This window comes from Apodemus sylvaticus, chromosome 8 (assembly GCF_947179515.1).
Source record: "Apodemus sylvaticus chromosome 8, mApoSyl1.1, whole genome shotgun sequence".
In the NCBI taxonomy this organism is placed as follows: Eukaryota; Metazoa; Chordata; class Mammalia; order Rodentia; family Muridae; genus Apodemus; species Apodemus sylvaticus.
In genome coordinates this window covers 58,536,871-58,559,944 of record NC_067479.1, presented here as the reverse complement: position 1 = coordinate 58,559,944, position 23,074 = coordinate 58,536,871, and positions in this window count along the sequence as shown.

The following is a 23,074-nucleotide window of genomic DNA, read 5'->3' as shown; positions in this document are numbered from 1 at the left end:
TAGAATTTTGAGGGAAAGTGATCACATGAAACAAGACTTTAAGAAAAGATCTAAAGAGAAAGCCAACAGAAGAAATGATAAAATTATGGTAATTTTTGTAATTGTGAAAAACTACATGTTAAAATCAGATTAAAAGGGATTTAATTTTGTCCCATGCTTTCAGAGGTATCACTCTGTACTCACTGTGGTGCTAGGTAGTTGTGCTGTGATAGTATACACTGTGGTGGAATCTGCATGGAGAAGCTAGGCTGTTCATATCATAGTAGCCACAAAACAGAGAGGGAGGGTCCTGGCACAAAATTTACTCTTCAGAGACATGTTCCTACTGGCCTACTTCCTCCAAACGTCTAACACTTTGTTCAGCTATGATGGACTAATGGACTATCTACATATGAGTCAGAGTCTTAATGACATAATCACTTAGCAACCAGATGGCAAGTTCTAACATGTGGGCCTTCAGGAAAATGTTTAGATACCAACTGTAACAGAAACTGTTGGCAGGGAATGATGTGGGTAGGATTTATTGTAAATTATGATCATCATAAGGACATGTGAGAAAGTTAGAATAGAGATTGGATATGGTTTTATTCCTTCTGACTAAGTATGGAAATGGGTGAATGTCTGCCTGCTACTGAAAGGAAGGAAATAAGTGAGGCTACTCTGAGAACTTTCCATGCCAAAAGGAACCATGAAGATAGGTGACACTATTGAAAATGTTAAAACATTTGAACAATTTCACTGACATCAGATGGAAAAGATAAACTCCAGAGTGTCTTTTGGCATCTGTATGGTGCCGATGACAAAAGCAAAACCCACCTGTAATCCTTTTTTCCTGGTTGGTTGGAGCAAGGAAGAGCCTAAGGATTTGGAATCAGAAGAGATAGTACAACCTGAAATTTCTGGAAAGAAAACATCCACTCAGCAGGAGGCAGCACATTCCACTACATACAAAGCCAGACTGAATTCAACTCATATAGCAAAAGAGTCCAGTTTGGTTCTGAGGAAAGCAAGATATTGGATTGGGAATGGGGGACTTTGATAGTCAGCTATTGAAATTTCAGTATATACCCAGTTCTCATTTTCTAGTTCTCAAGATTATGAAGTTTTTTTTGTTTCAAACAATGGATATTTAATATTAAGACACAATATAAAAAGAACTTGGTTGGCCTATCTCAAGATTCCAAATTTAAAATGTATACATTGATAATGGTTTTAAATTTTAAAACCCTACCAACTTCAAATTTTAAAGGTTTTTGAGATTTGTTCAGAGGTCTAATTTATTAGATTACTGAATCTCAAGTTTTGAGAACATTTGCCAGAGAACTAAAATACATGATAAGTATAGTTTCAAATATTTTTTGAAACTTTTGAGTTTATAAATCGCATCAAAAATTATTTAGCTGCTTCTGAAGTTGAATGAATAGAACTAGTGAACTGGTGATATTGTCCAAATGATGATGCCAAGGGAAAATATGAGCCTGGTCCTTAATTCTTTCTACAAAGATACTGACTGTACAATTGAGACCAGTTTCCTTTGAGAAAGATAAACCAGCTAAATCAGTTCCTGAAGTGTACACCACAGACACTGCACTGGCACTAGCACCAAAATAATATCCCCCTACCACCATAAAGTGGGACTGGCAGCTACCAGTTCTTAAAGGAGTACAACCTATACTCTAGATGTGTTACAAAGCCTTTTAGGTGGCCTCTATAGGGCTTAGCTTCTGTCTGTCCTGTGTGTAAGAGCTGACAAAAATAGCTCAGGTTGTGAGATCTATCAACAAAGGCTATTATCTGGATCAGTTCAGACTCAATGTTAATTCACTATTGCTATCTCAGTAGGAAATTTTGCAAGGGTCTTCTATTTCTTGCTGGAAAAGATAGAGTAGAAGCATGGATTCCATTTCTACTCTTTGAACAAAATTAGACAAGGAATCTATTAATTCTTAATTTATCTGTGTGTTTGCGTGTATATATATATATTCTGTGAATCATATGGACAGAGGCCAGATGAGGGAAGCTGGATACCCTGGAACTCAACTTAGGTATTTGTGGTCTGCCATGTAGGTACTGGGAATTAAATTCAGCTCTTTTGCAACAGCAGCCAGTGGCCTAAACCACTGAGTTATTTCTTGAGCCCCAAGAAACCAATTTCTACTGTGCCTATCTTGGAGGGATGTTGGACCTGGTTTAGTCCATATACCAGGAGACCACTATAAATAAAAGAGATCCTGGTGCTGGTTCCAAGGAGATGTGATACAGCAAACAGAGACCCATACAGTAGATGGTCATACTTTTCTAGATAATTATCTTTTATTGGGGCTGTTCCAAAAGAATTATTTTTGGCAGATATAACTTAGAGAACTGGTGATACCTAGTATATACACTATAAGCCTGATGGTTTATAAAATCAGTGAAACTGGCTGCTTTTTGACAAAATACTCTGCCATTGTCAGAAACCAGAGGAAATAAGGAATTGTGAATATTTGTTAAAAGGAATAAGTATATCTCATAAATTTTATATTTATACTCAGAAGGCTAGAGAAAATGTATTCACTAAAAAAAGATTTGAGAAAATGCCCCTTAATCTCAAGTCAGGTTGACAGGTGAAGGTTTTTCCTTTGATAAAGCCTGTTTATAACAAAGGGAGGGATATTATATTTAAAATTGTGTTCATCCCCACACAAAACTTCAAGGCAAACAAAGATAAAGGAAATAGCCCATTGAAAAGTGCAAAAGTGAATTGGCAAATTCAACCTAAGGAAACAGAAATATGTGAGTTATCTGATGAAGAATGCAGCTTAACCATCATGAACATGCTCAACAAACTAATGAATGAAATGAGAATATAAACAATGATTTGAAAATATAAAGAAAGAGGCAAATTTTGGAGCCAAATAACATAACAACTGAATGAAAATTCTTGAAAAGAGCTTAATGGAAAACTTGGTCAAGCAAAAGAAGAATCAAGAACTTGAAAAGACAACATTTGTTCACTGTTTACCAGAGTAGTAAAAACAAAAAAACAGAGTAAAGAAAACAAAAGAACTTGACTGAATACCATCAAATGGAATAATGTGTGCATATGATGTTATCAGAAGAAGGGAAAAAGAAAATGATAGAGGCTTATTTGGGAGAATAATGTCCCTAAATTATCAAAATCTAAAAGAAAATGACATTTTACAGGTAAGAAGTTAAATTCCTTCAACAAATTTGAAGCAAGAGTTTATAATAACAAATACTGTTTTATAATTGACAAAAAGAAATGGAGGGAGAGAGAAGGAAAGAAGGAAGGAAGGAAGGAAGGAAGGAAGAAAAAGAAAGAAAGAAGGGGACTTGAAAAGAAAGACGGAAAGAAGGGGACAGCAAAGGGTTTGGGGTATATGGAAGATCTGTGTGGAAATATCGGTCTGTTTTCACAGTAGCAACATTGCAGAATGATGTGACAAATTTAAAATACTGGCAGTCCATATCCATAATCGCAGTGCTTGTGATGGAGAGACAAGAGGATCCCTGTGTGTTCAAATCCAGCCTGAATTACAGAGTGAGTTCCAGGGTAGTTTAGGGTACAGAGTGAGATACTGTCTCAGAACCACAAAAACTGCTGAAAGGAAATAATGCTGACACAGGGTAATATACCCAGCAACACTATCAACAATAATGATAAAATTCCCAGATGACTATAAGTTAACAAATTTGTTGCAAATTTGGACCCATCTTTCAAGTGAAGAAAGTCTTGTAGTCAGAAACAAAAAGATGTTAACTAGCAGGGTATAAAGTTAATCAACAAAGGTAAATACAGAGATAAATACAAAATGCTATATTCCATGGTAACAATGATGTATAAGTCAGCCTTCATTCTGGCATGTGGGTTAAAAGTATAAAACATGTGAGAACAAGTTAAATTGATATGCAGTACAATATATAATACATTATAATACAAGTATGTAATTTGTGAAATGGGTAATATAAAGTAGAGGGAAATTAAAAAAATAATTCAAATTAAGTTGTTACTTGTTTAAAATATATTTTATGTTGCCTTCAACAAAAACATAGAAAATACACAAAAGAAATTGGGGAAGTACCAAAGAATGTCATCACAAAAAGAATAAAATTATTGAAACAAAAAAAAGATAGTTAAGAGATGGAAAGGAAAGCCAGCTATAAGACAGATACTTCAGCTTTATAACAATAATCATGTCAACATAAATTCCTCAGTTAAAATGGAGTGATTTAATAATAGCTTAAAAACAAGACGCAACTACTGATACAAAAGCCTGACTTTAGAGTTAAGGGCACATGTGCACTATGATGTTTGCTTTCACTTTCAACCTGATAGGATTTAGAATCACCTAAGAGACACATCTTTGGGTTTCTCTTTGAGGACATTTCCAGAGAGAATTGAATAAGATGGAAAGAGCCACTCTATATGTTGGCAGCAGCACCCCACAGGCTGTGGTTCCTGATCTGAATGAATAGGGGAAAGTGAGTTGCATATTCATCTCTCTACACCCTGACTATGGACACAATACAACTAGCTACCATAAGCTCCTGTAAGCTTGTCTTCTCCACCATGAATGATTGTACCTGCAAAATAGTGAGCCTTAAACTCTCTCTGTGTGTTGTTTTTTGTCAGGTATTTCACCACAGCATCAAGAAATATAACAAATTTATAGAGTGATATAAAGAGATGCAAAGGAATATGAAAGGAAGCCCACTTTTTTTCTGTCAACTTGACTGGATTTAAAGTTACTATGGAAACATACCTTTTAGTATGCCTGGGAGGCTGTTTCCCTAAAAGTTGAACTAAGGAGAGAAGACTTACCCTAAATATAGGTAGTACTACTCAGTTGGCTGGCTCCCAATTTGAATAAAAATCAGGACTCTAGCAGAGCACCAGAATTCATCTCTTTCTGCTTCATGACTGTGAAAGTAATGTGACCAAGTGCCTCATTCTGATGCCGCCATGATTTCCTCAACTCTAATGGACCACTTCCTTAAGATACTTTCATCGGATATTTTATTATAACAACAAGAGACATGATTGATAGACCCAAAGAGGTGGAGGTAGCCATATGTGTATCAGACAAAACAGACTTTGAAGAAATTACAGCTACAAAAGCCAAGTACATAGCAGTTGTGATGTATGTTTCAGTTTACTAAGAAGATAGAATTGCATATGTACACAGCATTGGAGAAGTGAACCAAATAAAATAAGCATGAGTAGAACTACATGGGAATTAATAACCATAGGTTTCGGTATTCCACTTTTGAGAATAGAAATAGCATCCAGACAGATTATTAGCAAATCAGGATTGCAATGGTACTAAAGAACAAACAGACCTAATAGATACATACAGATCATTCCAGCAAACAGCAGCAAAATACAAACCCTTCGGTATACCTAGAACGTTCTTCATGATAGATCACAAGTCTTGCCCAAAAACAAGTCTTAACAAATTCTAGATTGAAATCAGATCGAGTATCTTTTCCATCCTCAGAGGAATGGGGCTAGAAATCAACAGCAGAGGGAGCAATGGAAAAGCCTCAAATGGCTGAAAATTAAGCAACACACTGTTGAACAACCACTAGGTTAGAAAAAAATAAAAGAGAATCTGGAAAATATGTGGAGACAGCTGTAATTAAAACACAACCTAACAAGCTTATAGTATGCAGAAAGAGGAGTGCAATAAGAAAGTTTAGAGAAGTAAGTGCCTGCATAAGAAGGTCGATTTCAAATAAGGATCCTAAACTTCACCTCAAGGAAACAGAAAAAGGAGTCAATAAGTTAGCAGAAATAAGGAAATAACAAAGACTAGAATGGGAAAACAGTGATAGACAATGGGAAAATAGGAGGAGGGATCATCAAACTAACAACTATGGTTTAAAAAGACAAAACTGAACCTTTCCAGGACTCAGCAGTGTAGGGGAATACAAGGACAAGGAAACGGGAAGGAGATGATTGGGGAACAGGAGGACGGAAGAGAGCTTATGGGACTTTTGGGGAGGGGGAGGATCCAGGAAAGGGGATATCATTTGAAATGTAAATAAAGAATTTGTTCTCTGTCATCCTCATCTCTCTCTCTCTCTCTCTCTCTCTCTCTCTCTCTCTCTCTCTCTCACACACACACACACACACACACACACACACACGCGCACACACACACACACACACACACACACACACAAGGTGGAATTGAGAAGTAACAACTGACATGCAACTGAAGAAGAGAATGGATTAGTATTTAAAAACCTCCCAAGAATGTACAGTCTGGGACCATATGGCTTACCTGAGAAATTCTATCAAACCTAAAAGACTTTATGGTGATCTTTCTCAAGCTCTTCCAAAACATTGAAGAGAAAGGAATACTTCCAAACTCTTTTTATGAGAACAGATACCAAAGCAGCACTGAAAAGCCAGACAAAGGCACTAGAAGAAATCTAAACTGAAGATTATTATCTCTTATGAATACAAATGCAAAGCTACTCAACAGGATATAAAAACATTACCAACCCTGGTCAAGTACAATTCATCTCTGAAGTTCAAGGGTACTTCAATGCACAGAAACAAAGTGATGGGCCATATTTACATCATGAGGGGGTTCAAAATGCATCACGTGAGCCTTTCAATGGACATTTTACAAAATCCACTGGTCAATACAGCATTTTCCACAATCAAAAACAGCAAGGGTCTGCTCAACTCTGGAAATGAGTCCTGGAAAATTCTGCATGTTGACCCTCAGAACATTATCTTAAATGTGTGACACCAGTCACACAGAACAAATACTATGTCTTAACACTATGTCACTATCTTTTCATGATAGGTTAAAAAAACTAAGCAAACAAGACATTAAAGCATGTTCTTTTAAAATGGTAAAAGGTCGTGCGTGTCTGGAAAGTACACAGCCAACAAACACAATAGGAAGAAAACTGAAAACTCCCTCAAAGATGAGAACTAGAGAGGACACCATACTGCCCACATCTGTTCACCACAGACAGGAGTCCTAGCTAGGATAATTTGGTAAGAAGTGGAAATAAAATGGCATCAAGAAATAAAAATGCCTCTATTATTCTTAAATAATTATCTTCCATACTGAAGTCAAGATTCTTCCTTCTTACCTCTTGATTAAACATCTCTCCAAACAAAATATGGAAATGGACAAAAGGTATACAAAAAGGAAATATCATGCCTTAATCATCAGGGAAATGCAAGTTTAAAGCCACAGTGACACATCACCAAACATCTGCTAGGATGACTAGTGCAAATACTGCAGGGAAATAAAACAAAGAAGACTGCAGAAAATGAAACACAGCTTGTTAGTGCAGATGTAAAGAGTGAAGCCACTGCAGAAACCACAATGGAGGCCCCTTGAAATTTAAAGACAGAATTACCTGCCACCCAATGGCACAGGTTCTGATGATTTATCTGAAAGAGTTTAGAACAATGTGTAAATTAAGTAGCTATTCTCCCCTGGTCAATACAGAATTTTCCACAATCAAAACCAGCAAGGGCCTGCTTAACCCTGGAAATGAGTCCTGGAAAATTCTGCATGTTGACCCTCAGGACATCATCTTAAATGAGGACACAAGTCACACAGAACCAATACTATGTCTTATTTTCCTAAAGGATTCACAGTAATCAGATTCATCGAAACTGAACAATACTAAGCTGGAGCTAGGATTTCTAACATTGTAAAATTGCTTTCTATTGGGGGTATGGTTTTTGATCATGCCGAAGAGTGTCCTAGAACTATTCTTTGCAAGTTGATGCATATAGTCAAGGATATATTATACTTTTAATAATTTGATGATCGAAAATTCACATTTTGTGCTTTCTCCACAACTTATAAAGAGAATAAGGTAAAAATTAAGATCAATAGTAAAATAATATACATAGGCAAAATATGAAAGCTTAGAGAGGGCCTGTGAGATAACTTAGACATGTACTATTTAACTCACCAGCACCAGAGCCCCACACTCACTCCAGGGAAACTCAAGAGCCAGCTACTTATGATTTGTAAACATCTCCCTGCTAGTTGTATATTTCTTTAATTTCACTCTTTTCTTCATTCCTAGCTTCTTTTATCACTGATCATTCACCTTGGCCTCAAACATGTTCTGACTGTATGAAGTTGTGCTGAATATTGCTGTTCAATGTATGTTCTTTCTCCTCTTTCAATCACCCTTTCAAACAAAAATGCATAAAGAAGTCAATCTTTGACAGAGTTATTAGATTCGTATTAAGCGAAGACACCAGTCACATAGAACAATTACTATGTCAATGATCATACAAGGTCCACCTAGATAAACCAGTCATATCAAATTATTTTATTACCTATATGATAAAAAACTGAGTATATACACAGATATATGTCTTAAATTATGTATACATGCAGCATCTAATCTGTACAGTTGATATATCTTAAGATGACATCACTAACATGAATGTCAGTTCTAGTATATTTCTGTGCCAGCTAATCAAGGTTGGTCATGCTGTTATGGAATCCCTGACCTGCATCAACTCTTAAATCACCCCAGTCTTCAGTGTGCAGCTTTGTGCCCAATTTGTCAATGGATACCTTTTTTTTTTCAGGAAATAAATTGGGCCTCCTTCTGTCCCACAAGCAGCTTCTCCTGTCTCCACAGCATCTCCTCCACTCCACCAGTCTGTTCTCCCTTTGTTCTTTTTGACTTTTAGCCACCCATTCCCTAATCCAGTAAGAATTCTCATCCAATGTTGACTGTGCATGTGGTACTTTCTCTGCTTAGGAATGTTCTTCTTGCCCTTTTCAGAAAGGCCAGTATGTTAAAGTGTTCAAGCAACACAGGCTCTCAGCCAGGCTATGGAAACTCCCAAAAATCTTTACTGATCACTAGCTGGGACCTTGGACAAGCTTCAAAGCTCTATTCCGTCTGTTGCCTCATCTTGCAAATGAGGATAAGAGTAGTCCTTTAGTTAGCTGGCCTAGGTAAGATGCTGAGAACAGGGGCTGGGATATGGTGCCAAGACTATTGAAACATTAGAATAGTCTGTAATGTTCATGCACCATTAGTCTGCAGATTACCTGCTGCTGTTCTTTTAAGTTCAAGTGTAAGTGCACTTCTTCTGTGATGTCTTTCTTGTCGGGTCCAACTGGGTGTGTCCTCTTGTCCTGTCACCTCCCTTGGGGCTTGCTTTACTTACAGATTCTATCTGTAACAACTTTGTTGCTCTATCATTTGTATCTGTCCTTAGTCTGCAAACTTCTGGTAGGCAGAACCTGTTGCTTCCTTATAAGTTGTTTGTTCCTAATTTCATCACAACAAACAGTAAAGAAGATGTACTATCTGTTTGTCTTCACCAGTTCAGTTTGCAATGAGTGAAGAGTCGATCACACCCTCTTACCCCTTTCCTTACTCCAAAGTCCTGCCTATGGTTGTAGACATTTCCTGGATGTGACTGTAAACCAAGAATTCACAGAAATCTGACCACCCTAAATTATTTGGACCTCTGAGAATGGGGTAATGCTTCATAAGCTCTATAGTCAATTATTTCAACACAATTGAGAAATGCATGGTAAGATTAAAAGAGTTGGGATATTTTACTGGACAGCCCCAGAGCAGCCACCACACTGAGGTCCCCAGGAGCACTAGTTGCTCTAGGCACTTCTTAGAAATGCCATTCTCATAACATATTCCAGATCTACTATATTGAGTCCTTCCTAGATAAACCTGGCAATCTGTGTCTTCACAAGTCCTCTAAGTTAGGCTGCTACTCTTACAATCCAAACCATTGCAGCACAGATCATTATAAGGGACTTTGGAACCATCACCCTAACTTGTTGCACGTTGTTGTTCTTAATTTACTACAGCTTTGCATCTCTCATCATAACTGATTTCCAGGAAGTAAGACCCTTCAGAAATGTTTGGTTTCTTCACTCTTTAAATGGAGCCTTTTAGGTGGCCAGATAAATACATAACAAATACGGGTTACTACATTTTCTTAGGTCTGACAGGGCTTAGATAGCTATTATGTGCCATTGGGAAGAAAGAAGAAAGGGAGAGAGGGTGGAAGGAGTAGAGGAGGAATGGGTAGTGGAGAGAGAGGTGAGAAGGAGGGTGAGGGAAAGGAGATGGGTGTGAGGAGAGAAAAAGGAACAGGAGAAGTGACTTGCATGATTCTGAAGACAGCAGGCTTGTGAAAGAAAGTTCAAAGCCAAGATGTAATTAATGAGTTAGAGTTCTTTTTGCCATACCTCTTTGTCTTATGGAATTCAATGATATATGTTGGAATAACTTATTATTCAATAAGAAATTAAAAAGGATGTGTATTTCATCTTCCAGTCTATTTATATAGGCACTCCAAATCCTCAACAACATTGTAAGTTAGATCTAATTATCTTGTTAAAAGAGATGTATTTGGTATTCTAAGTTTTGGGGCTAATATCCACTTATCAGTGAGTTCATACCATGTATGTTCTTTTGTGATTGGGTTACCTTACTAAGGATGTAATTTTCTAGTTCCATCCATTTACCTAAGAATTTCATGAATTCATTATTTTTTTAAAGGCATGTTCTTTTATTGAAAAAGGAAGAAAAACCATTTTATGATAAAATTTAGGATTTACATGGAAAATATTTCTGATAAAATAGAGATATATAGAAAAACACGTTAAAATTGACAATTTTCATGGAAAATTGAAGAGTAAACAGAATTTGTTGTTTTTAATAGCTGAGTAGTACTCCATTGTGTAAATGTACCACATTTTCTGTATCCATTCCTCTGTTGAAGGATATCTGGGATCCTTCCATGTTCTGGCTATTACAAATAAGACTGCTATGAATATAACATGTGTCCTTGTTATATGTTGGAGAATTTTTGGGGCATTGGCCCAGGTCCTCAATTTTATGAAGAACTTCCAGACTGGTTTGTACCAGCTTGCAATCCCACCAACAATGGAGGAGTGTTCTTCTTTCTCCACAACCTCGCCAGTATCTGCTGTCACCTGAGTTTTTGTTCTTAGCCATTCTGACTGGTGTGAGGTGGAATCTCAGATTTGTTTTGATTTCCATTTCTCTGATGACTAAGGATGTTGAACATTTTAGCCCAAAAGCTCAGAAGATACAATTCTCAGACCATATGAAGCTCAAGAAGAAGGAAAACCAAAGTGGAATACTTGGGTCCTTCTCAGAAAAGGAAACAAAATACTCATGGGAGCAAATACAGACACAAAGTATAGAGCAGAAACTGAAAGAAAGGCCAGCCAGAGACTGCCCCATCTGGATTCATCCCATATACAGTCACCAAACCCAGACACTATTGTGGATGCCAAGGAGTACTTGCTGAAAGGACCCTGATATAGCTCTCTCCTGAGAGGCTCTGCCAGAGCCTGACAAATACAGAGGCAGATGCACTCAGCCAACCAATGGACTAAGCACGGGCTCCTCAGTGGAGGAGAGAAAGGACTGAAGGAGCTGAAGGGGTTTAAAACCCCGTAGGAAGAACGAGAACAACCAACCAGAACCCCCCACCCAGAGCTCCTAGGGATTAAGTCATCAACAAATGAGTACACAAGGAGGGACCCATGCCTCTAGTCGCACATGTAACAGAGGATGGCCTTGTCAGGCATCAATGGGAGGAGAGGCCCTTGGTCCTGTGAAGGCTTGATGGATGCCCCAGTGTAGGGAAATTCAAGGGCAGGGAGCTGGGAGTGGGTAGGAGAATACTCTCATAGAAACAGGGTGAGGAGAGGATGGTGTAGAGGGTTTCCAAGGTGGGGGAACTGGAAATGGGAATACCATTTGAAATGTAAATAAAGAAAATATCCAATAAAAAGAAATATTATTTATTTTATGTATGTGAATATACTCTCACTGTCTTCAGACACATGAGAAGGGAACATTGGAACCCATTATGGATGGTTGTGAGCCACTGTGTGGTTGCTGGGAATTGAACTTGGGACCCCTGGAAGAGCAGTCAGTATTCTTAACCACTAAGTCATCTCTCCAGCCCCAGATGTAATTATCTTAATTTATTAAATTAAGAAGCTGTGGCCTATTGAAGGAAGATTCTGGTCCAAAGATATGCCTGGAGAGTAAGCGTCTGGACTAGGGGTTCTTTTGAGCCTCACCTCCTATGTATACCTGCTGTTGCAAGTCACTCAGTTAGCTTGGGCCTCTGTTACTTGTTGGCAATTATCTCAAGCTGCTACAATTAAATATGATAGAGTGGGTGACTTAATCAGTTGTCATTTACTGCCCATGCGGCTTCAAAGCCAAGGTGAGCAAATTCAGTTCTTGGTAACAGCTTTCCAGATTTGTTTCCAGGCAGTGTCTTACATGCACTAGTGGTCTTTGCTCATTCCATGCATATGGAGAGACAGAGTACCAGAATTCTTTATATAAGGCGACCAATCAGAAACATGAGGATTAAGTTTCCCTTTGGACATTATCTAAACCTGATCAGTACTTCCCAAAGACCCCATCTCCTATCTCCAACATACTGTGTGTTAAAGCTGCAGTGTGTGGCTGTGATGAAATCCAAGCCCTTAGTCCACAACACTTCTTTATCTTTATAGCAGTTTTCAGCCCCTAGTCAACTACACTAACCATTTCTAGTCTCTCAAAACAGCCCTGTCTGAAGTGGGGAGAGTGATGGCTGTCAACATAGAGTTCTCTCTCCATAGGCATTTCTTGTTGACCATCTATCTTATGCTTCTTTGAATGTACCAAGAGTATAGTTATTACTGTTTATATATCTGTCTGGCTTTTTAAATGATCTTTTCTCTTATGAATAAACATTTTTCAATAGTTTCTTATACTATTCGATAAAGAAATAAACTTATACCCAGCAGAGAAACCAAATGCCTTTATTATCATAAATGAGGAAACTGACTCTCAGAGCATTAAAAGAATTTACCTAACAGTCTGGTTTATTTACTCCACAGCAGGCACTACCAAAGAAAATTATTTCCTTTCTGCATGTATTCCATGCTTACAAAGTTCATAAAGCACAAGTTACTGAAGGCAATATTTCTAAAACTGAAAGATAAGGTCAAGACAGAGGCTACTCTCTACCTTCTCAAACGTCTCTCAATTATTGGGATTGCAGAGATCATATTAAACTGCATATTAATACATTTCTGAGCAGCAAAGCTAAACATATGCAATCAACTTCTTAATTGCCCCCAATTGATGGTTTCATGGCATATGAAGAATTTCAAAATTTTTACCTATGTGTTTTCATTTTTTCACATATTCCAATAATTTGTGTCAGTTCTGAATGAAATTTGTGAGATTTAAATTAAAAAGCTTTACTATATTCTCCTAATTTTGTTTGCATCTTTACATATCCTTTGACTCTAAGAGATTGTACAATCTCTACATGATTCCTCTGTGTGAATAACTTGATGGAAAGATATTGTCATGTTTCAATATTTTCAATATTTTTGGAATAAATAAAGTATAAAGCATTCATGTATAATTCTTAACTTGACATCAATCCCCATCAGATTCCATGGTGGAGCATCTATGAACATTGGATTATATACTTCTGCTGGGTCTTGTTAAGTTGTTCTGTGTTCCATGCTTTTTTACTACAAACACTGTTGTTAAGACTCTAAAGATTTTCTTAGTATTAAGAAGTAAACCAAAGGGATAAGGCCTTTGTGATGGTCAATAGATCTCAATGCTAGTCAATGACAAGATTAGAAAGAAATAATAAACCCCTTTAATTCATTACTCCTTTCTTTCTGAACAGTCATACTGAAATAATGACCTATCTCACATTCTAGAGATCATCAGTAGTCTCAAAAGAATAATGCTTAGCCAACAAATATTTAAGGTAGGAGAGGAAAGTTCAAAGATGCCAGGAGAAAGGTGAGTTTGCAGCAAGGAAACTTGTATATAAAATTCCATGCTTTTGCCAAAATTTATCACCATACATAGGATGGCGGGTTGCTTTCATGGTTTGGGGTGTTTACAATATGTCTAAATCACAAGGCTAACCAAAATGCCACACATTTCAGTATGGTCTAAATAAAGACTATAAGAACAGCAGGAGGCAGATTGAGAAATGAAAAGGGCAGAAAACCAGGAAAATGTGATGTTGGGCTCTTCGGGCACGCTAGTACCCATCTTGTCTCTCAAAAAGCTTGGCTTAGATCGAGTTGTTTTGAGAGAGCATTCCTTAGAGATATTTGTCTTTAGTTATTAATTGCCCCACATGGGCACTGTCAGGCCACTGGTTACTTGCAAAGCCTTGATTTCAGATGAATAGGCACAGGGCAAGCCACTCAATGTCATTCAGTTTCTAAAAACAAGGTGGTTTCCTTGGACTAGAAAACCAGAGCAAATAAGTCTGTTTGCAGTAAACTAACGTGAGACAGGGGATACCCAAAGACTGGAGCTTATGGGAAACAGATTTTTCTGAGCAGAGAATCCTGCTTCCTTTGAGAGAATATGACGAACACGCAGAGTTCACTTTCAGAGAAGTCCAGGATGGAAAACCTAGTCGCATGTTCCCTGCCTTTGTATCATCTTGGGGCAAAAATAATTTCAATAAACAGATGATGTGTCCAAGGATGAAAGTAAGGAATGTCTAACATGGGAAAATAAAACTATAGTCAATGCTGGAAGTTAAGTGGAGGGGAACTATTAGGGAGGTACTCAGAAGGTCATAGCCAGTGTCTGACAGTAATGGGCAAATGTACCAGCCACTGTCATTTTGACATCAATAGGCTAATTTACTCCAGGTTTTCCTGAGGTTTCTTTTGAGTGTATTTTTAACCATACAAGCATTTATTTTGGTCTGAAGATAAAAAGCTTTTTGCGCAATGGTGCATATTTCTAAGGTAACAGTGTTTCCACTGTCAAAACTGCCATGGAAGGAGCATGGCTGTGGGGATGCTACCTTCCTCACATTTTTTTTTTGATTTTTGATTTTTATTCTTCATAGTATTTGAATGGGCATGGAGGGCACTGATGTTCTGGTTTGGAATCTAGACTCACATCTACTGAGCAGTCACTAGCTGACAGAAGGAAACATGCTTCTCACATGATTTCATCCTTTTCTGATACCATGAAGGAGGGAGATAGTTCAGACACCAATGTCCCAGGACATTTTCTTCTCCGATCGGGTACCCAGAACTCGTGCGCACTGGATTAGACACAAGGGAAGAGGCATCTATCCAAAGGATAAGTGAACTCAGATGTTTTATCTTCATTTTACTCATACTAAACCCCAGCTGTTGCATCTTTACCACAGGAAAAAAGCCTGAAATAGCAGTAAAAGCAGTCAGTTGATGTCCTAGAACACTAATGGGCCCAAATAATATTTTATACAAAGTTGAAGACGATATTACCAAATTAGGATCATACAGGTCAACATATGGATAGTTTTTAGGGAGAAACAATTCTTGTACTTTGTCCAGTTGGAAAATAAGATAACAGTCTCATGATTTTATTGGCATTTGGGCAATCCCACATTGTCTTCAATCATATCTGTCCCCAAGAAAATACCAAAAGAGAGATAGAGTGAAAACATGTATCTTTTAAAAACCTCGCTCACACACAAACAAAGCAGACCACAGGAATGAACAGAGCTCAACAATATCAAAACACATAAAAGTGCTCGCTAGAGTCCCCTTCACTGGGAGCTACTCTCAGCTCAATGATGACGAGCACGATGTTCATTCTCAGTCTAAAAAATGTTTTCTGAGAACAGCTGGAAGGCATGGCTCAGTGGCCTGCACATCTGGTTTGATGTACCTAGACTCCTCGGAGCCACAGGCTGGGGTAATGGTATGATATGCTTAACTCTATTATAACCAAATTGAGTGCCAGAGTCTGTAAAGTGCAGTTCTTGGGACATTTGGGGAACTATGTACCCATGCAGTTTCCCCTTGGAGATAAAAGACTTGAAAGAACTAAACTGGATACTATAGCCCCAAGGTATTTTCTTTTGTTGTTTACCGACAATGGGTGACCATATTGGTTGTTTATGTAAGGACTCTTTATTTAAAGACTTCAGAGTATTCATGGACATGTCCAGATGGCATAAATTTCCAGTGTTCATATTTTAATGAAGAGGAGGGAAAGATGCTTGGATTCTACAAGTCCAGGAAAAGACAAGTTTAATTCAGTCACAATATCACAACACAATTCTTTCAAGGGATGATTGTCTGTAGAACAATATGCAATTTGGGGAAGCAAAGAATTCAGCAAAGTAGTTGAATAAATTATTCTTCTTGCCATGACCAAATACCTGACAAGAAGTCACTTAAGGAAGGATGATTTAGTTTGGCTCACCTTTATTGGGGATACATCATGGTGAGGAACATGAAGTGACTGGTCATATGGTGTTCTCAGTCAGGAAGCAGAGAAAGGAACCTGATATTCTGCTCATTTGCTCCTTTTTATCCCAGACCATGTAGTAGTGCCCCGCATACTCGGGGTGGGTTTTTCCTCCTCAGTTAAATCTTTCTAGAAACACCCCTGTAGATGCATGCAGCAATGTGTTGCCATGGTGATTCTAAATTCAGTGGACAATGAAGACTCACTGTCTCAGTAATAGTCCCTATAAGGATATTACTGGATCTGGAACAAAAGTGACCCGATAGCATCTTTTTTTTTTCTATATTCTTTGTTTACATTCCAAATGATTTGCCCTTTCCCGGATCCCCCTCCCCATATGTCCCATAAGCCCTCTTCCCTCAGCCCATTCCCCAATCACCTCCTCCCATTTCTTTGTCCTGGTAATCCCCTAAGATGCTGGATCAAGACTTTCCAGAACCAGGGACCTCTCCTTCCTTCTTCTTGGGAATCATTTGATATGTTAATTGTGTCTTGAGTATTCAGAACTTATGGGCTAATTAATATCCACTTATCAGTGACTGCATTCCATGTGTATTCTTTTGTGATTGGGTTACCTCACTTAGGATGATATTTTCCAGTTCCAACCATTTGCCTAAAATTTTCGTGAATTCATTGATTTTAATTGCTGAGTAGTAATCCATTGTGTAAATATACCATATTTTCCATATCCATTCCTCCATTGAGGGACATCTGGGTTCTTTTCAGATTCTGGCTATTATAAATAAGGCTGCTATGAACATAGTGGAGCATGTGTCTTTATTGCATGCCAGGGAATCCTCTGGGTATATGCCCAGGAGTGGTATAACAGGGTTCTCTGGAAGTGTCATGCCCAGTTTTCTGAGGAACTGACAGACTGATTTCCAGAGTGTTTGTACCAGCTTGCAATCCCACCAACAGTGGAGGAGTGTTCCTTTTTCTCCACATCCTTGCCAACACCTGCTGTCTCCTGAGTTTTTAATCTTAGCCATTCTGACTGGTGTGAGGTGAAATCTCAGGGTTGTTTTGATTTGCATTTCCCTAGTGATTAATGATGTTGAACATTTCTTAAGGTGCTTCTCAGCCATTTGAAATTCTTCAGGTGAAAATTCTTTGTTTAGCTCTGTACCCAATTTTTGAATAGTTATTTGGCTCTCTGGAGTCTACCTTCTTGAGTTCTTTGTATAGGTTGGATATTAGGCCTCTGTCGGATGTAGGGTTGGTGAAGATCTTTTCCCAATTTATTGGTTGCCATTTTGTCCTTTTGACAGTGTCCTTTGTCTTACAGAAACTTTGTAAGGTTATGAGATCATAGAGCATAAGCTATTGGTGTTCTGTTCAGGAAATTTTCCTCTGTGCTCATGTCCTCAATGGTCTTTCCCAGTTTCTTTTCTATTAGTTTCAGTGTGTCTGATTTTATGTGGAGGTTCTTGATTTCATTAGATTCTAAAAAAGGTTTTGACAAAATTCAGCATCCTTTCATGCTAAAAGTCTTGGAAAGATAAGGATTTCAAGGCCTATACCTAAACATAGAAAAAGTAATATACAGCAAACCCATAGCCAACATGGAGAGAAGCTTGAAACAATCCCACTAAAATCAGGGACTAGACAAGGCTACCCCCTCTCTCCATATCTATTCAATATAGTACATGAAGTTCTAGCTAGAGCAATTAGACAACATAAGGAGGTCAAAGGGATACAAATTAGAAAGGAAGAAGTCAAGCTACCACTATTTGCAAATGATATGATAGTATACTTAAATGACCCAAAAACTCCACCAGAGAACTCCTACAGCTGATAAACAACTTCAGTAAAGTGGCTGGTTACAAAATCAATTCAAGCAAATCAGTAGCCTTCCTATACTCAAAGGATAAGCAGCCTGAGAATGAAATTAGAGAAATGACACCTTTCACAATAGCCTCAAACAATGTGAAGTATTTTGGTGTGACTCTAACCAAACAAGTGAAAGATCTGTATGACAAGAACTTTAGGTCTCTGAAGAAGGAAATTGAAGAAGACCTCAGAAAATGGAAAAATTCCATGCTCGTGTATTGTCAGGATTAATATAGAGAAAATGGCCATCTTGCCGAAAGCAATATACAGATTCAATGCAATCCCCATCAAAATCCGAACTCAGTTCTTTATAGAGATAGAAAGAGCAATTCTCAAATTCAGCTGGAATAACAAAAAACTCAGGATAGCTGAAACTATTCTCAACAGTAAAAGAACTTCTGGGGGAATCACTATCCTGGACCAATAGCATCTTTTAACCTTAGTTGTTTATTCTTGACATCAATGAGATTTAACAATCATGTTTCTACTGCATACAAAGAACAAGAAATGGCAATTGAGAATATCCTTAAGGAGATAGGTGACTCATGAAAATCACACACTTTCTTTTCAGCCCACATCCTCATAACAAGAACTGTACAACAGTGTTTTTAGAAATCTTGCTTGACTCAATGGTTAAGAGCACTTACTCCTCTGGCAGAGGACCAGGTTCTCAGCACCCATCTGGCAGTTCAAAACTGTCTATAACTCCAGTTCCAGGGGATCTTATGTCTGGCTTCCTTGGGCATGTAGTGCACATATATTCACACAGGCAAATGCATATACCCATAAAGTAATGAAATAAAACTTTCAAAAATAATAGAGTCTTGGTATCTAACACAAACATTCTGGAAATGAGAAATTAGCAGATTTTCTTTTACTTTTGCTAGCCACTTCAGCATACATCTCTCTCCCATCGTCCTGTCTGCTTTTTCCTTATTTAGTGGGCACTGATGTCCATGGTATGTAGTTGTTCCAGTGTGCTTTTTGTTGTTGTGATAAAACATTTGGTCCAAAATCAATGTGAGAAAAAAAGAGTTTGTCATTTTACTCTCTTGGGTTTTGATCATTAAGAAAAGGCAAAGCAGACATTCAAGGCAGGAACTTGGAGCAGAAGCCATGAGGGAACACTGTTCATTGTTCACTGTTGCCAGATCACATGTTCACTCATGCTTTACTAGTTTTCTTAAACATCTCAAGGCTACCTTCCTAGGGATGGTGTTGTTCACAGTGGGATGTATTCCCCTACATCAATTAGCAATAAGGACAATGCCACTTAGACCTATGCATACCCCACACTGATAATCGTGATCCTGCAATAGAGACTCCCTCTTCCCAGGGGAAATATAGATCATGTCATTAAATCAAACAAAAACAAAACAAAACAAAATATTCAACTATATAGTCCCACACAAGTGCTGGAAGCAGATTTGTGTACAAAATCACAACATAGGGAGATGGGTGGCACAACTCACTTTCTAATGTAACTAGTGTATGATATGGCATGTTTCCTGGTATTCTCTGGGATATTTGGCATATGCTAACTGCTCAGGAAGAACATCCTCTGAAGTCAGGCATTAATACTCATAACAATTAGCATATGGTGTCCTTTATATTATATGTAATTGTGAATGTCATCCATTACAAAGAGTTGCTAAAAGTAAACTATTCCATATCAGACACTCAGCACAGTTGCTGATGCATATAAGAAATCACTTGATGAATGTCATTTCATAATTGTAATCACCTGAAAGGCATCTGGTCAGATATCTCTATTATGTTATTATGAAATGTATACAATAGTTTGTATCCTACATATCCTCTGGAGGCCGTGTGCTAAAAGGTACTACCACTAGCCTACAGCACTATTAAGAGGTAATAAAAACTTTAAGAGGTGGGTCCTAATGAGGAGGAGTTAGATCATTGGGATCCTATCCTTTTAGTAGATATTATAGCCCTAGTTTCTCCAAACAAGTGCTTCCTACCATGATGCACTGAAACCTCTAAAATTGTGAACTAAAATAAATATAGCTGACTTATACGTTCATTTTCTCCTGTACTTTGTCAGGGTGCTAGAAAGCATTCTCGTGTAGTGTATAAACATGGTCTATTCTGGCAATCTTAGAAGTGGGGCAAAGTCAGAGGAGAGGAACATAACAGCTCATGTGTACAATCAAGAAGAATCTTTAGATAGCTTTTAAATACTTGGCCTATTCAATCCCTATCCAAGCTTCAGAGTGAATGAGTTTCCGAGCTTCAGATCTTCAAAAGGACAAATGTAATAATCAGTCACTTTTAAATATTTCTGTAGACCACCAAACTAGGAGCTCCCAGATACCTTTTCAAGACTTTTGAAGTTTCCTTCTTAAAAAAACTCATCTTGATAATGATAAATGCTCTTGGGGAAACAGTTCACTTGTCTGCACAGTTGTCCTCAATAGCGGTCCTCAACCAAGAGAATCTTTTTCCTCCTCTTTCATAGAGAGGTATTTTTGGTAAAGCACGGCAAGTGGGCCTGGAGAGGAAAGAGTGATGCTGACATCAACCAAGCAAAGAGAAAGAGATGTTACTAAACATCCTACTATAAAGATTAAACCCACAATAAGAGAAACATATAAAGTGCACAGAATAAGTACTGGCCTAAAAATATTAGTGTCTAAAATTAGAAAACTTTACCGTAAAGAAGTACATACTTACCTAGACTGACTTAAGAAGACACATATATTCACTATCCTTCAAATTTTAGACTATGACATTCATGCCTGAGTCACACTTTCCTTGAGCAAGAATAAATGAGCAGGCATGGTGAGATGGCAGAATGTCTGGGGACCCTGACTCAACAAGGAAGCAGATGAAAACTAAGAGAAGGGGGAAATCTCCTCATTTAATATATGTGCGAGAACACTCTTGGTGACCTCGGTTACAAACATTTTAAGTGGCATATAAGGTATGTATGTAACATACTCCATAAGCCCTTATGACAAAGTTGTGTTCAGTTATAAACTAACATTGTATTTTGACATGTCTCTGAAGACATTAAAATTGGGCAATTAAAAATTGCAAACTTTAAAAAACCTACTTAACTTCTACTTGCTATTTGTACCAGGGAGCCAGGTGGCCCAACAACCTTCTGTGCACAGCCCACCAGGAGAGAGTTATCTCCCAGCAGTGTCTCCACTTCTGAGCACAGAGGTAAGGGCTCCACTTTCTCTCCAAGATCTCTCTGGAGGAACACAGCTAGGAGTATACAGGGCATATAATCAGTGGAGCAGCTGAGACAAGAGCCTTCTGGTAACCATTTGTACCAGGGAGCCAGGCAGCTCCATAGACTTCTGTGCACAGACCCTGCCAGAAGAGAGTTTGTCTCCCAGGAATATGGACACAGGATTACAGGCCCACAGGAGGGACAAGCTCCAGCCAGAGACAGCAAAACCAGATGGCGAAAGGAAAGCATGAGAACCCTACTCCCCCCCCAAAAAAACAAGGATATGTGGCAGCATCAGGACCAATTTCTCCCACCATAGCAAATCCCCGATATCCCAGCACATCAGAAAAGCAAGAGTTGGACTTAAAATCATATCTCATGAGGATGATAGAAGACTTCAAGAAGAACATAAATAACTCTGTTAAAGAAATATAGGAGAACATGGGTCAACAGGTAGAAGTCATTAAAAAGGAAACACAAAAATCTCTTAAAGAAATACAGGAGAACATGGGTCAACAGGAAGAAGCCCTTAAAGAGGAAACACAAAAATCCCTTAAAGAATTATAGGAAAACACAAACAAACAAGTGAAGGAACTGAATAAAACCAACCAGGATTTAAAAATGGAAGTAGAAACAGTAAAGAAATTACAAAGGGAGAAAACTCTGGAGATAGAATAACTTGGAAAGAAATCAGGAATCATAGATGCAAGCAACAACAACAGAAAACAAGAGATAGAAGAAAGAATTTCAGGTGCTGAAGATACCAAGAAAAAGTTGAATCAAAAGTCAAAGAAAATGAAAAAAGCAAAAAGCTTGTAACCCAAAATATCCAGATAATAGAGGATACAATGAGAAGACCAAACCTAAGGATTATAGGTATAGAGGAGAGCAAAGATTTACAATTGAAAGGCCCAGGAAATATCTTCAACAAATTATAGAAGAAAGCTTCTCTAACCTAAAGAAAGAGATACCCATGAACATACAAGAAGCCTTCAGAACTCCAAACAGACTGGACCAGAACAGAAATTCTTCCCAGCACATAATAATCAAAACACCAAATGCTCTAAACAAAGAAAGAATATTAAAAGCAGTAAGGGGAAAAAGTCAAGTCATTTGTAAAGGCAGACCTATTGGTATTACACCAGACTTCTCACCAGAGAATATGAAAGCTAGAAGATCCTGGGCAGATCTTGTACAGACACTAAGAGAACACAAATGTTAGTCCAGACTACTGTACTCAGCAAAACTCTCAATCACCATAGATGGAGAAACCAAGATATTCCACGATAAAACCAAATTTACACAATATCTTGCCACAAATCCAGTCCTACAAAGGATAATAGATGGGAAATGGCAATATAAGGAGAGAAACACACCTAGAAAAAAACAAGAAACTAATCTTCCAACAAACCATAAAAAAGATAGCCACACAAACATAAAGTAACATCAAAAATAACAGGAAGCAACAATCACTATTCCTTAATATCTCTTAACATCAATGGACTCAATTCCCCCAACAAAAAGACATAGACTAATAGAATGGACTTGTAAATAGGACCCAGCATTTTGCTGTATACAGGAAACACACCTCAGTGTCAAAGACAAACACTACCTCAGAGTAAAGGCCTGGAAAACAATTTTCCAAGCAAATGGTCCCAGGAAACAAGCTGGAATAGCCATTCTAATATTGGATAAAATTGACTTTCAACC